The sequence below is a fragment of the Ochlerotatus camptorhynchus genome, unplaced genomic scaffold, assembly GCF_037179485.1.
Source record: "Ochlerotatus camptorhynchus isolate MF236.1 unplaced genomic scaffold, CSIRO-AGI_Acam_v1.1 ptg000150l, whole genome shotgun sequence".
In the NCBI taxonomy this organism is placed as follows: Eukaryota; Metazoa; Arthropoda; class Insecta; order Diptera; family Culicidae; genus Ochlerotatus; species Ochlerotatus camptorhynchus.
The window spans coordinates 119,711-132,372 of record NW_027040640.1 but is presented as its reverse complement, the minus strand read 5'-3'; the positions used below and the strand labels follow the sequence as shown (position 1 = coordinate 132,372).

Here is a 12,662-nt window from a genome sequence, read left to right as displayed (position 1 = left end):
GTGAATGTTTCGAAAGTAGTCGATTTGTTCCGGGAGCGAAAAGGGTTTCCCCATCCCATCAGGGGACCGATCTTCCAGTGGACGCAACACGTGCCACTTATTCAAGCAAGCAGCCGAAAACGCACGCCACGCACCACTATCAATACTAGTGTAGATGGCTGGCAATCCATTATCTGTGAATGATTTGATTTGCAAATAAATGCTTCGCCCGAGGCAGTCAATCATATACCTACTTTGCTTTTCCTTTGGGGCGCAGCTGTTCCGGGATTCTGATTAATTTTATTGATTCGGATTTGTTCCGCCACGCCGTAGGGAATGTACCCATCATTAATCACGAATTTGAAGACGCTCCATTCGGCGGTGATTAATCGCTTCGAGTGACTTTTGTGGGACTTTGAATGGCAGTAATTCACCGCAGCGTTCCCTTTAATCTTGCTCAACCATCGACATCTACACAAAGTAAACAATCCGTCAAAGCAAATATCAAGTGGGTTTAGCTGACCAACTTTACAAAGGTTAAACGGAATGTGAAAAGCGAACAATTTTCCAACGACTGACCAACATACGGTAACCATTCATGTTGTGTGTGTGCATTTTACGTGTTCAGTCGGTGGAAAAGGAAACTTCTCAGCCCACACTCATAATATCATAGGAAAGGGTGCTCGTTCTTCAGATTCCATTGCATGCATCCAAGCCAGTGATGCACAAGGTACATAATATTATGTGGGTAGGTGCAGAGCCTTATGACCTGCTAGTCCACTGTTGAGGATATGTTCGGGAAGCAAAAGGGCCTTTTCTCTCACCCAAGACATGCCATCGGCAGCACACACTCAGGGATTCAGGTCGGTTGTGGTGGCACACCAAGCGTCATTTGGAATTTCCTCAACAACACTTAAAATTTACTGTTATTTGTTTTTCCCCCCCGAAGAGCATGATAAAGTGGATGGGAAAAGCATATACGTAGGTACATACTTATCTGGAGAACAAACTGTGTCCCGCTAGGAGGTCGGTCAACAGTGCGATGCATTCGTGGGAACGCATCCGCCTTTTCTCATTTTTAAGGTTATTTTTCATTTGTTGTATTTTCCTCAAACTTTCACTTAATTCGGTTCGATTTGATTCCACACGGCGAATGAGAACGACCCAAATTTGAGTTAAGTTCACTCATAATCGCCAAAAGCGCAGGAACTCAGCGATGAGTAAAATTTGTCTCATGGTTTCCTGTGGAAAACCTAAAAAATCTGCCGGAAAATGAGGAAATTGACGAAAATTTTATTTAGTCTCGGAGTAGTACCAATAGACTGAGTGAATCCAATCTTTACTTTTCTCAAATTCGGGAATTTTTCCCTGGAAAATCCTGGAAAAACCTGGGAAAACATGAGGCAAATTTACTCATCGCTAAGTTCCTGCACTTTTGGCGATTATGAGTGAACTAAACTCAAATTCGGGTCGTTCTCATTCGCCGTGCTTAATAAACGTTGGATTATAGTACATCCTGGAAATTATAGTGAGACACCATTTTATAAGGCAAAATGGTCAGTCACTTTTCTAACAGAAAAGCTTAAATTGATAGGAAAACAATTGAAGTGCATGAAACCGAACGCGTTGGTGTGTATTTAATTCAGACTCAGGAGACCGGCAAATGCCCGGAAGGACCGATGATGAAGCTCCCACGAGGAGGATAATGCCGTGTGTCGTGTCATACGGTTTTGTATCTCACTAAAAGGACCCATCCACTCAAACAACAGTAGAGTGGAAGGCGATTCAAACGCATATGCAACACTTTGTTTTTATTCCTTATGGGTAGTCGTCATCGTCGTCGTAGTCGAACGGAAACCGGCGTCGGCTACCCTCTGATGGTGACGCTAAAGAATTCTTATGTTCACTTGGCTCTTGGCTGAGGTTGGAAACTTTTTTGAAACAATGCCAGCAGAAAAAGTTTCTTTCACATTTTTTGTTCTCTGGGTTGGTCTAGGGTGAATAAAAATACAATATACTTTGCAACAGAAAACGGATGACACTTGGGGGAGATGCACTTAATTTAGAGCTTTCGCTTTCTTGTTTTTATTGTTTTTTATCGCATCAAAAGTGCTAACAAATATGTCAAGACATTATGCGATCACAAAGGACTACAAATTTGGATAAGAAGAGTGCAAGGGGTATTAAACTCTGCACACCTAAATCCGTGCCTAGTGATTGTGCTGTGTCAAGCGCTGTGCCTAACATGCCTATCAAGGTTTCAATCAAAGTGTGCCTATCAATGTGTCAATATCCCATAAATTTAGCAACGCCGAAAATTATGACTTATTTTTATTGTGTTTACATTCTCAATTTCTCTGATCGATCAAGACAAGCATTCAGCTTCCCTTCATTCTCATTAGAGCGTTTTCGGATCGGGAGGTGGAAGAGGAAGTGGAAGCTATCAATCCTGTACGGTGTTCAACCCGTCCACCAGATTCCGACTCGATGTCCCTTTGAACTACTGATACAGAAACGAAGGCGTAGCCCGATCGATGATGGATGAAGTTGCCACCTGCTCCCTGTCAAAGTCTTCCCACTGAAGTGACCCAGAATTGATCACTTTAGAAGGTCAAGTTTTGAAACCACCACAGCATGCTTTTTATCTTTACTTTTTTTTAGCTTTTTTATTCACGTTCTACAGTGCGCAACCGAGTGCTTATTTCAAAGAATGGAAATCAGCAGAAGTCTTTCAATAACGTATTGTTTTCAGATGATAATATAGCGCAAACACAACGGAAGGAACCAGCCAGGATGGTGATGGTGATTCGAGAGAAGAGAGTAGCTGTTGGTTGTTTCCATTAAATTAACAGCAACGGTAGCTGGGCAGAACGGTCGGTACCAACCGATCCAACGCACCACACGTGCACGCACGCATTTCCCGTCTGGCTTATCGGTTGGACTTGGCGACACGTTCCAGTTCGTCCTTCTTCTTGATGGCGTACGAGTTGGAGGAACCCTTAGCAGCGTTGATCAGCTCATCAGCCAAACATTCGACGATGGTCTTAATGTTACGGAATGCAGGTTCACGGGCACCAGTACACAGCAGCCAGATAGCCTGGTTGACACGACGCAGGGGCGACACGTCGACGGCCTGACGACGGACGGTACCGGCACGACCGATACGGGTCGAATCTTCACGTGGACAACTCGGGTCTGATGGCCTGGACGACGATCTGCAGCGGGTTCTCACCGGTCAGCAGATGCATGATCTCGAAGGCGTAGCGCACGATGCGGACGGCCTTCAGCTTCTTGCCGTTGTTGCGGTCCTTCATCATCAGTTGACACTGGGCTTTGCGGAAACGCTTGGTGGCTAAACGGTCATTTAAATGGGGTAGATATTTGGCATGCTTATCCTTGACGCAGATGTCCGAAATGTGGATGTCATCGCTGCTCCAGCGACTAAACAGCCGGAGCTTGTTCGAACACCTGCGGCTGTTCTTCGTCCTCAAAATTATCGCTACTCTATATGGACGATCAAATTAAAAATACTGTGGTAGCCTTAGTTCTGTCAAAACCTCGGCATTTCCATTGATCCATTTGAACGGGTGAGAATTCAATCCCACACTAGGAGCAACATCCTTGAGCCAGTTTTCAATGAAGCCTCACATCAAATTTTCAGTAATGAGCAAGGCCTTACAGTTGGCTCGCTTTGGAGTCCCTTGATACGAGCTAGTTCAACAGAAGAAAGACGACAGAGATGCATCGGCAAAATAACCAGATCTGTTGACGGGGATGTGCTTGCTGTCGGACTCGTGAAATATAATGTAATTGCATTTTTAACTGCAGTGACCCGTTCCTATAAATTTTATACTATTGCACTAAGGCAATCGTACACCTATCCAGGTTTGATGTAATATGTGGGGTTAATACCTATTGGCTTCCCCTAGCAGTACTGGAACTTCATTCATAATTATATGTACATACCAATAAGGTCTGGGAATATCCCATCGAAGCCAATTTCAATTGAGACCAATGACTGGTAAGAATATCCGAGGGAAAACGCAGGGGAAAATGTGATAATTACTAGAAATACTCAGAGGGAGAGATGGGCGGAGAGAATGTTTTGAGCGAAATGAACTGTCAAAATCTGAGCCAATCGAACATTCCCATTAGATTTTTTCTTATTCTTAGTAGAATAAATTTGAGACTATTGCAATCGAACATAAATTCAATCATCTTTATGTTTTGAGTGCTTCTCAAATTCAACTAGTTTTTGGAATCAAAAACAATATTCTAACAAATCCGTGCTGCCGAATTGTATTTTTTTTTTCTCCGCCTATCTCTCCGTCTAAGTATTTCTAATAATTACCATCCCGGTCGATCCTAGTCAACTCGGCAACATGACAGCTCCAGTATATTTCCAGTGTACCAAATTTCAGAAGTGTTATCTGAATAGGGCAAATAAGGAAATTATGTACAGTTAATGTTTAAAATTCATCATCTTATTAAAAATTAACATTAGCGACATAGGAACTCCAGTGTTGCCAGAAGGAAACGTCGTTTTGATTCTCAGAAGTATGCACAATACATAATCGGTTTATGAAACTTTTTTTTTATTTGGTGTAGCGTCACTCATAAAATTCGGCACATTTTTATTGGCGGATTTCCATGTAAAATTCCACATTATGTTCATGTATTCATGTGTCCATAAACAGAATCCACTCAGAAGTACATATAAAATTTATGAGTCAAATGAATAGTATGTTTGGTTACACATGAATTTTATGTGTACACATAAGAACTATGTGTTCGACACATATATATCATTTGTTTATCACATTGCAAAAATTGTGTGGGACACATAAAAAATAATCATTGAATTTTTATTAGTGTATGTATTTGAGCAGTACAGAACAGATTTGTGATCGTGTCATCGAATTTATCGGAACAAATGAGAAATTGAATGAGGCATTGATCAAGGATACTTTCGGTGCTTTCGATGCTATTGCTATTATCGTCGATGATGAACAAAGAAGAATGGTTTTGCAGTGAGTAAGAGCGTACTAATTATTCGCAGCTAGTACCGAGGGAGACGACTCTATCTACGATGCAGGAAAGATTGTGGTTTGCTGTGGCTAGCTGCGCGTACGCTGAGTAGATAGAAAGAGGATTGATGACGATTCTGAAGCTTTCCTGCAAAAAGATGATGCACGATGTAAGTAGATGCGAGAAATGAAAGAAGATTTTTAGAAGATTGATTCGCTAGTATGAGATTTTTCGAGCATCTAGAATTGAGATTTAGATGTGTCGCCCCCCTCGTCTAGTACTGCAAAATGTATAATTTTAGGTACAAGCTTAAAAGAGTACAACCATAGAGGTAACTCTAAGACCAGAAGGTCGCGAAGAAACGTTCTCAACTTTTTGGCACAGCTCTGGTACTCTCTTCAGTCCCAAGCTAATCGATGCACCCCTCGAAACATAGGAAAATTCACGAGCCCCTCATTTTATCTGTCAAACTTTCATAGCGAATCAAAACAAACATAGTGTAGTACTAGAATTTCGACTAGAATGGCGTACTTAATCGATTTGCTTGGGACCAATAGGCTAGTCAAGTAGTGAGCCAATTTAAAATCGTTAGTTTCGTATTGATTGTTGGTAGAACGGCGTACTTTGTACGTCTGTCGAAGGCCTTAAATGCATTTAAGCTAAATATGTGATACATTGTTCAATTTGACTAAATTTTCAATTTCTTGCGACAACGGATTTACGACCATTCGTCAGAACTCAATTTTAGCTGATATTCTGGAAAATTCTGATTAACAACCACTTCACTTATATGATCACTAAGTTTTCCAGAGTTCTTCATGGTATTTGAGTTGTCATTGTCACTATTCCCATAACTGTGTAACTAAATAATAGAACATACAAACTTATGGACTCATCTGTTTCTTGAGGCTTAAAGTTTGATGATGAATAACGTTAATGACAAAATAGACAAAAAAGACAAAAAAGACAATCACTTGAATTTATTCGTTTCAGAAGCTCATTATGAATAGTTTTTGTGAGACCCTTATATGATTTAGATTTTATTAATTTCTTCAATTTTAACTGGATTTACAAAATGTTCGTCTTCACCCAGTTATTCACCTGCAAAATACTGGAGGTGCGACACATTTAAATCTTAATTTAAGATGGTCAGAAAATCTCACGCTAGCGATTCAATCTACGAAAAATCTTTTTTCATATCTTCCATCTACTTGCATTGTTCTCCACATTTTTGCAGAAAATTTTCAAAATCTTCTTCGATCTTCTTTCTATCTACTAGGAGTGCGAGCATCTCACAACAGCAAAACAACATTTTTCCTGCATCTTAGATAGAGTCGCCCCCCTCGGGAAAGTAAACTCTTTTTATTTATACGGCTCATCGAACAACTATGACCAAAAAAAATAACCTGAAACCTGATTATATTCAAGAGCAAAATAAAATAGAAGACATCAAAGTATTTTTATTTGCCATTTGATTATATATATCAGTGTTCACTCGGCTGTCGACAAAAGCAGGCCACTCTCGATGTGTGCTACGCGATCGTTTGTTTTCTCGGCAGCAACCATTGTGTGGTCCTCCTCATTGTTCTTCATCAGCAGTTCTCTCGGTCGATGCGTCGTCGACTTTGGAAAGCAACCGTTTCGTGATGAGTGTGTGAGTGCTGACCACGTTTTGCGTCCATTGCTGCAATGGACGCGCTCTGACCCTCGTTGGCGTACAACAGTTTGCCATACAATGAAACCACTGGAAGCGGCTCCAGTTCTGATGGAGGAGGCTTTTTGGATAGCGGAAGATAAAGTATTTATTGTGTTGTACCTTTTGACTATAGTTTTAAGATGTATTGTATAGTGACCAAGAATCCTCGGCTCTGTAAAGTTAATTCGGTTGAGCCTTATCAAATAAATTAATAAACAAAAAAAAAAAATTTGATTATATAAGAAAATGAACCTCCATCAATCGGTTTCAATTCGCTTGGATTTTTTTTTTTCATTTCACCACGAAAATCATAAATTCGCTCTTTGCATATAGAATTCTTGCCTGTTTTCTGTCATCCACACATGTTGAAACAAAGAGTTGGTTTCCCATTGAGAAATACCATTGCAATGGTGAAGGACAATCCCTTTGTTTACGTTGTGTGGCAACATCTGCTATTTGCAAGTGGATACGTAAAACTAAGATTATCTGTCACCTTGCCGGTGACTTCATCCTACACACTAATCGAGTCAGTACGGTTTTACTGAGTTTTTGAATTGCGGAACTGTTCGGTAAAAGTTTCAAAATCTGTGGAAAATTTATTAATGAGAACATTTGTTCTGAACTTGTACATACTTAGTTCTGTTAACCCCATTTAAGGGGGTATTCCCAATCTTTTGCCTTTTTTCGGCCTGTTTTTCAATTATTTTTTTTTCAAGGAAAATGAATAGTAATGCGCCTAACTCTTTGAGATTCTTGTTTATTGAACATTAAAGTTTACAAATAAATTTTTTTCGACATAAAAAAAGACATTATTGACGTCACAAAATGGCGGCAAACAGACCCCTGTTCGCCGCAAACGCCTGGACGGGCGAAGACTTTTCTCTGGAACGGCTTCATCTGAAACAGATTTCGTGATGAAATAATAATCTGCATAAGATTCTCTGGAGCTTCTCCCGTTGGCAGCAAAAAATCCAGCAAATTAACAAAATGGCGGCCATATGAAAAAACAGGCGATTTTTAGCCCGCTTTTTTGCAGCTTTAAGGTGCTTCAAACAATGTTAAATGTTAATATTTTTGGCTGAAAGTGGGAGAAGCTCCAAAGAATTTAATAAGGAACAAAATGCGCAAAGATTCAAGTCAATATCTCTTATAGTTTCTGAGAAAAATCTTCGCCCGATAAAAAAAATGTGGTTTCGAGAAAAACGCGTTTAAAGTTTTGACTTTAGTTAAAACCATTTGGGGGTTCTTACCATTAGTCAGCTATGCCTGGACACCGAATTCGCTGATCGGAAAACGGCTTGGGGGGATGAAAGTATATAGTCTAAAGTACAAAAAAACGTGAAAAAAAAATTGCATTTTTTGAAAAAAAAAGATCGGGAATACCCCCTTAATGATAGAAAATAAGGTTGGTCGTTTTCATTGATTCCTTACGGATAACGGTCATTTGAATTTTTACCGACTTTTCCAGCAATTCAAAAAACCAGTAAAAAAATACTGACTCCTGTAAAAAAATCTTAGTGTGTAGTCAAGATCGGTATTCGAATCTGGCCACCCTAGGGAATAAGCTATTTTTCTTTATTGTTTACTCTGCATAACAAACTTGCAAATGAAGCTCAACTCTCGCAAAAGATCCTGCTCTGATCTCTCTTTGTACGCTTCGAGATCGAATATCCACGACAGTACAAAATAAATCAAGACCAACAATTGAAATGGCCTTAACTCCATTTTGTAAACAAACCTTGTAAGGCCATTTTCTCGCGAACCGAAGTCCGCAAAGGCAAACCAACATAATGAACAGGTAGGGAAAATTCTCCTCTACCCGATTGTGGTTTAGGTTTGCGAATGAAGGTTTCGGTTCGCGAGAAAACAGCCTTACAAGGTTTGTTTACAAAATTGAGTTAAGGCCATTTCAATTGTTGGTCTTGATTTAGTCCAAATATAAGGAGCATACTCTGTAATAAACCTTCCAGTGGGTAAACATTGGTGAAAGCATGTGGGAGAGAATGTGAGGGTGTTCATCGAGTTTCATCCCCGACATATAGTTGGATTCCTTTTGCTTGATATTGATGAGATTGTTTGTGTGGCCTTCCATATCTATCATCAAGGGCAACCAGCGGAAATTTTTCAAAATGATGCCATCCTCAATCAAAAACGTTAGACCAGCTTTTATTTTTCTTGGCATTATCCAGCACTAGCGTAGTTAAAATTTGTCGGATGTTCACACCATTTCTTTCTCAATTCCTCGATAATACGATTAGAGGCTTCTTCAAAATTTCCTCCGCAGGCCGCTTAATCTTAATTTGTGTTCCAACAAGGATACGTACTGCGAACGAACATAAACTGACGGTCAATGTCTCCAGGTTTGCTCCATAGGTAGCTTTTGACCAACCGTCGGTCACTGGAAGTAACCCGTTTCATCCGTCTTGACAGCCGTATCCACAAGACCCTCTCGACCGGCCATGGTGTGGATGAACTTGATTGAAGTCAAGCCCAAATAGAAGCTGTTCTGGACGAAATCACGAGTCACTGGAATTTTTTCTGTGAATCGGTTGATATGGACTTAGTGTTGCTAGATTTAAAGGGATTCATGGTTCATAGAATAGGGTTTTTGATCTAATTTCCGTCCTACTAAGCACAACCCGCGCTTTACCTCTCTTTCCTGAACGAGTTTAAACAAAAAATGGGTTATTTCTGTCAAAGATGACTTCTAAATTTATTCACCTTTCTATACGTACCGTTGGATTTGATAAAGAGTAACAAATTGTTGAGATATTGTTTAAAATCTAATACTGCTTCTTGATTCTAAATTCGTTCTACGAGTTTCAATTCCGTCCTAATGCATTGAAACGCCATTAGATTTTCTTCGGCCTACGGACAAACGTAGAAAAAGGGGATTCGCTAGGAGCGCTTCTTTTGTTTTGAGAACAATGAGCGTAAATATTCATACAATGCGCTCTAACAGGGTTTATGTTGTAGCTAATGAGCTAACGCATCAGAACAAACCTATTATTAATTTGTGCATGGTGAAATCATTGATATTATTGATCTTTTCTGATCGATAGAACGGAAATGGGCGATTACGACGAAGTAGCGCTCTTCCCTACTTACAGATTTTTTTCACGCTATCCTCAAAACTGGTTTGTCCGAGTAGTCAACCTTAGCAACGACTGGAAAAACGTTAACACTCAACAGTGATGCCATTTTATATTAAATTGTTTGTGTTCTACTTGTCCTATCGTGCCGATCACTGTGCCGTACTGTGTTTCGGCACAGTGTGCAGAGTTGATTACCCCTTGCGTCGATGCCTCCATTGGTCGATGATCTTTGTAGTCTCATTTACAAGCATAACTTTTCAAAAGGACGTATTTACATACATTTGATACGAATTTAGAAACATTGAATAGCAATGTCCATATGAGATTATTAAATCCTATTTAAAAGTTAATGCTATTTTTTAAATCTGTTTCTGTTATATGTTGGCTAAAGGTATGTCGTTTAAGATAATTATGAAAAGAAATTCAGTTTTCGCAAATACGGACAAAACTTTTGATAAAACCAAGGGGTGGTCACTCTACACATTTGCTTTGCGCCAACTTTTTCTCAGTGAACCTCAGTGTGCCGCAGCTGGCACGGCAGCGCCGAGAAGTAATTGAACGGACTTTTGTTTGCTGGTGAATAATGAATTGTTTGGCAACCCGGTATTTTGACAACTCTTGATTTTGTTTTGTTTTTCGAAACCTAAGAACTCAATTGACGACGACGCTTTTGGGCGGCCGGAGTCGGAAAGCGACAGCGGTCAAGAAAATGGTGGACGCTTTGTACTAGTCACGACTGTCGGATCTTCGGAATCGAAAGGTGCTAAGCGCAAAGCCATTCCAAGCTAAGAAAAGAATACCAACGAAAGATCAAAACCATGAAGCAGCTGTACAAACTGCCGATCGAGGGGGGTGACTCTATCTAAGATGCAGGAAATTTTTTGGTTTGCTGTTGTGAGGTGCACTCGCGCTTAAAAGATAAAAACACGATTGATTATGATTTATAAGATTTCCTGCAAAAAGGTGGAGAGCGATGCGAGTAGATGGGTTTAGATGCAAGAGATGAAAAAATATTTTTCGAAGATTGATTCGCTAGTGTGAGATTTTTCGACCATTTAAAATCGAGATTTAGGCTGTGAACCATTTGCCGAGTTAAATTTAACTCGTGGTTAAAAGTGACATTTCGAAAGTTATTTTCTATGTTCGAAAATCCCCGTGCTGTCGATCGACCGGTTTTCGAGCCACGGTTGTCAAAATTTAACTTCTTGTCTGTTAGAAATAACCATGCTCGGATAGCAGGGTTAATCAATAACTTTTCATCTGTCAAATTTTAACCAAAAGTTAAAATAATCCACCAAATGGTTCAGAGCCTTAGATGTGTCGCACCACTCGCCGCCGACGGTAGAGGAAATCAATTGATTGAAGGAAACGGAATATTTCCACCACTCGAATCTGGTGGAAGAGATGCTAGGTGAGGTGAAGGTGAAATTCAAGGTGTTAAATTATATTGAGCGTTTCCGGAAGTTTCTGAGAACGGTAAAATATGCGGACAATGAACGATCTCTGAACGATGTGAATTATGAAGGGGTTGATTTTCCACTGGCATTTCCCGACGGCTCACATATTCTCGCCAAGGAAAGCTTCAAATTCTTTCAGCAACGGATCGCGCACCATATTGGATCCAGTCGTTTGGGAACATCTTATGGCAAGCCACTGAAAGTAGATTTACTACTGGATATTCCGGACAAGTGTTTCCGGAAGGAAAATTGCCTCAACTTAATTACCTTAAATCACATGAAGAGGGCACATTTTCTGTGCCATCTGGCGGGCCGAAGCATTGGACAAACAGTGGGATGCGCTTCATTCCGCTAAAAGAGGACTTTCGATAAAAAAAAAATGCCAATCGCGTTGTGTTTGTGCTGCACGCTTCTGCAATTTATTTGTAACATAATTAATTAAACAGTGTTAATTTTTAATATAACCAGATTTTATTTCAGCAATTATTAACAGTAGCATATGGTAGCATAATTTGAACGATCATTTTAACCATGTGTATCTATTATCACTCGTCGGCACCTCATCGAACTCTCCTTCCTTCGAGATCAGTAGCGTGCCCATGCCTGTGAAGAGAAAGGTATTTTTTCTACAGAAACCCACCAACTTTACAACGTTACAACGCGTAAGCTGAAAGCCCTGCAGGCAATCGCAACCCTCGTATTCCTTATGGACAAACATCCAGCACAGAATCCACCAGTTTGGCACCCTTAGTGTAGTGTCGTCTGACCCAGTTGTTACCAGCACCGGACTGTCCTAAAACGAAGTTATTCGGTCGGAACAGCTGTCCAAATGGTCCTGCTCGGACTGAATCCATAGTTCCCGACTCAAGGTTGAGCAGAACCGCTCGTGGGACGTGCTTTCCTCCGGTCAGGAGAGTCTGAGTAACGACTTTAATACCGGAGCTGGAGTCGGTAATGTTGAGATTGATTGTGTGGTTTTGGTATGCAAACGATTGCCCTGATTTTTTCATGTACCTACTTCTTCGGACAGGCAATAGAATGTGCGCTGACTGTACGTTGTGGAATTCAATTCGATTTTGGAGAATCACTGGCGGACCTTGATGGAGATTCACGGTAGTGGTTTGTAAAAATTGGATTGTATTATGCACGGAACCGAAAAATTACCAAAATTAAGTTCTTTTCACTCATCTCCCATGTTCCGTTCAATAAGCCAATTTTCAGTAAACTGCTTATAGTTTTATGCATTTGGATACGGCGAAAATAATTACTTACTCGTGTGTATTTTCTACCCAAAATTAAGTTCAATTGACTCAAATTTGAGAATATCTCATATACTCACTAGTAGCTTATTGAACGATAGTCATAAGAAATTCAAATCTCTCGTTCCGTTTTTGACAACAACAAAAA

The 12,662-nt window shown here is 40.1% G+C and overlaps 1 pseudogene; it reads right to left on the bottom strand.

The window, feature by feature from the left end:
* Positions 1–2,895: 2,895 nt before the first annotated feature.
* On the bottom strand, positions 2,896–12,265 carry LOC135701094 (uncharacterized; annotated as a pseudogene).
* Positions 12,266–12,662: the final 397 nt, after the last annotated feature.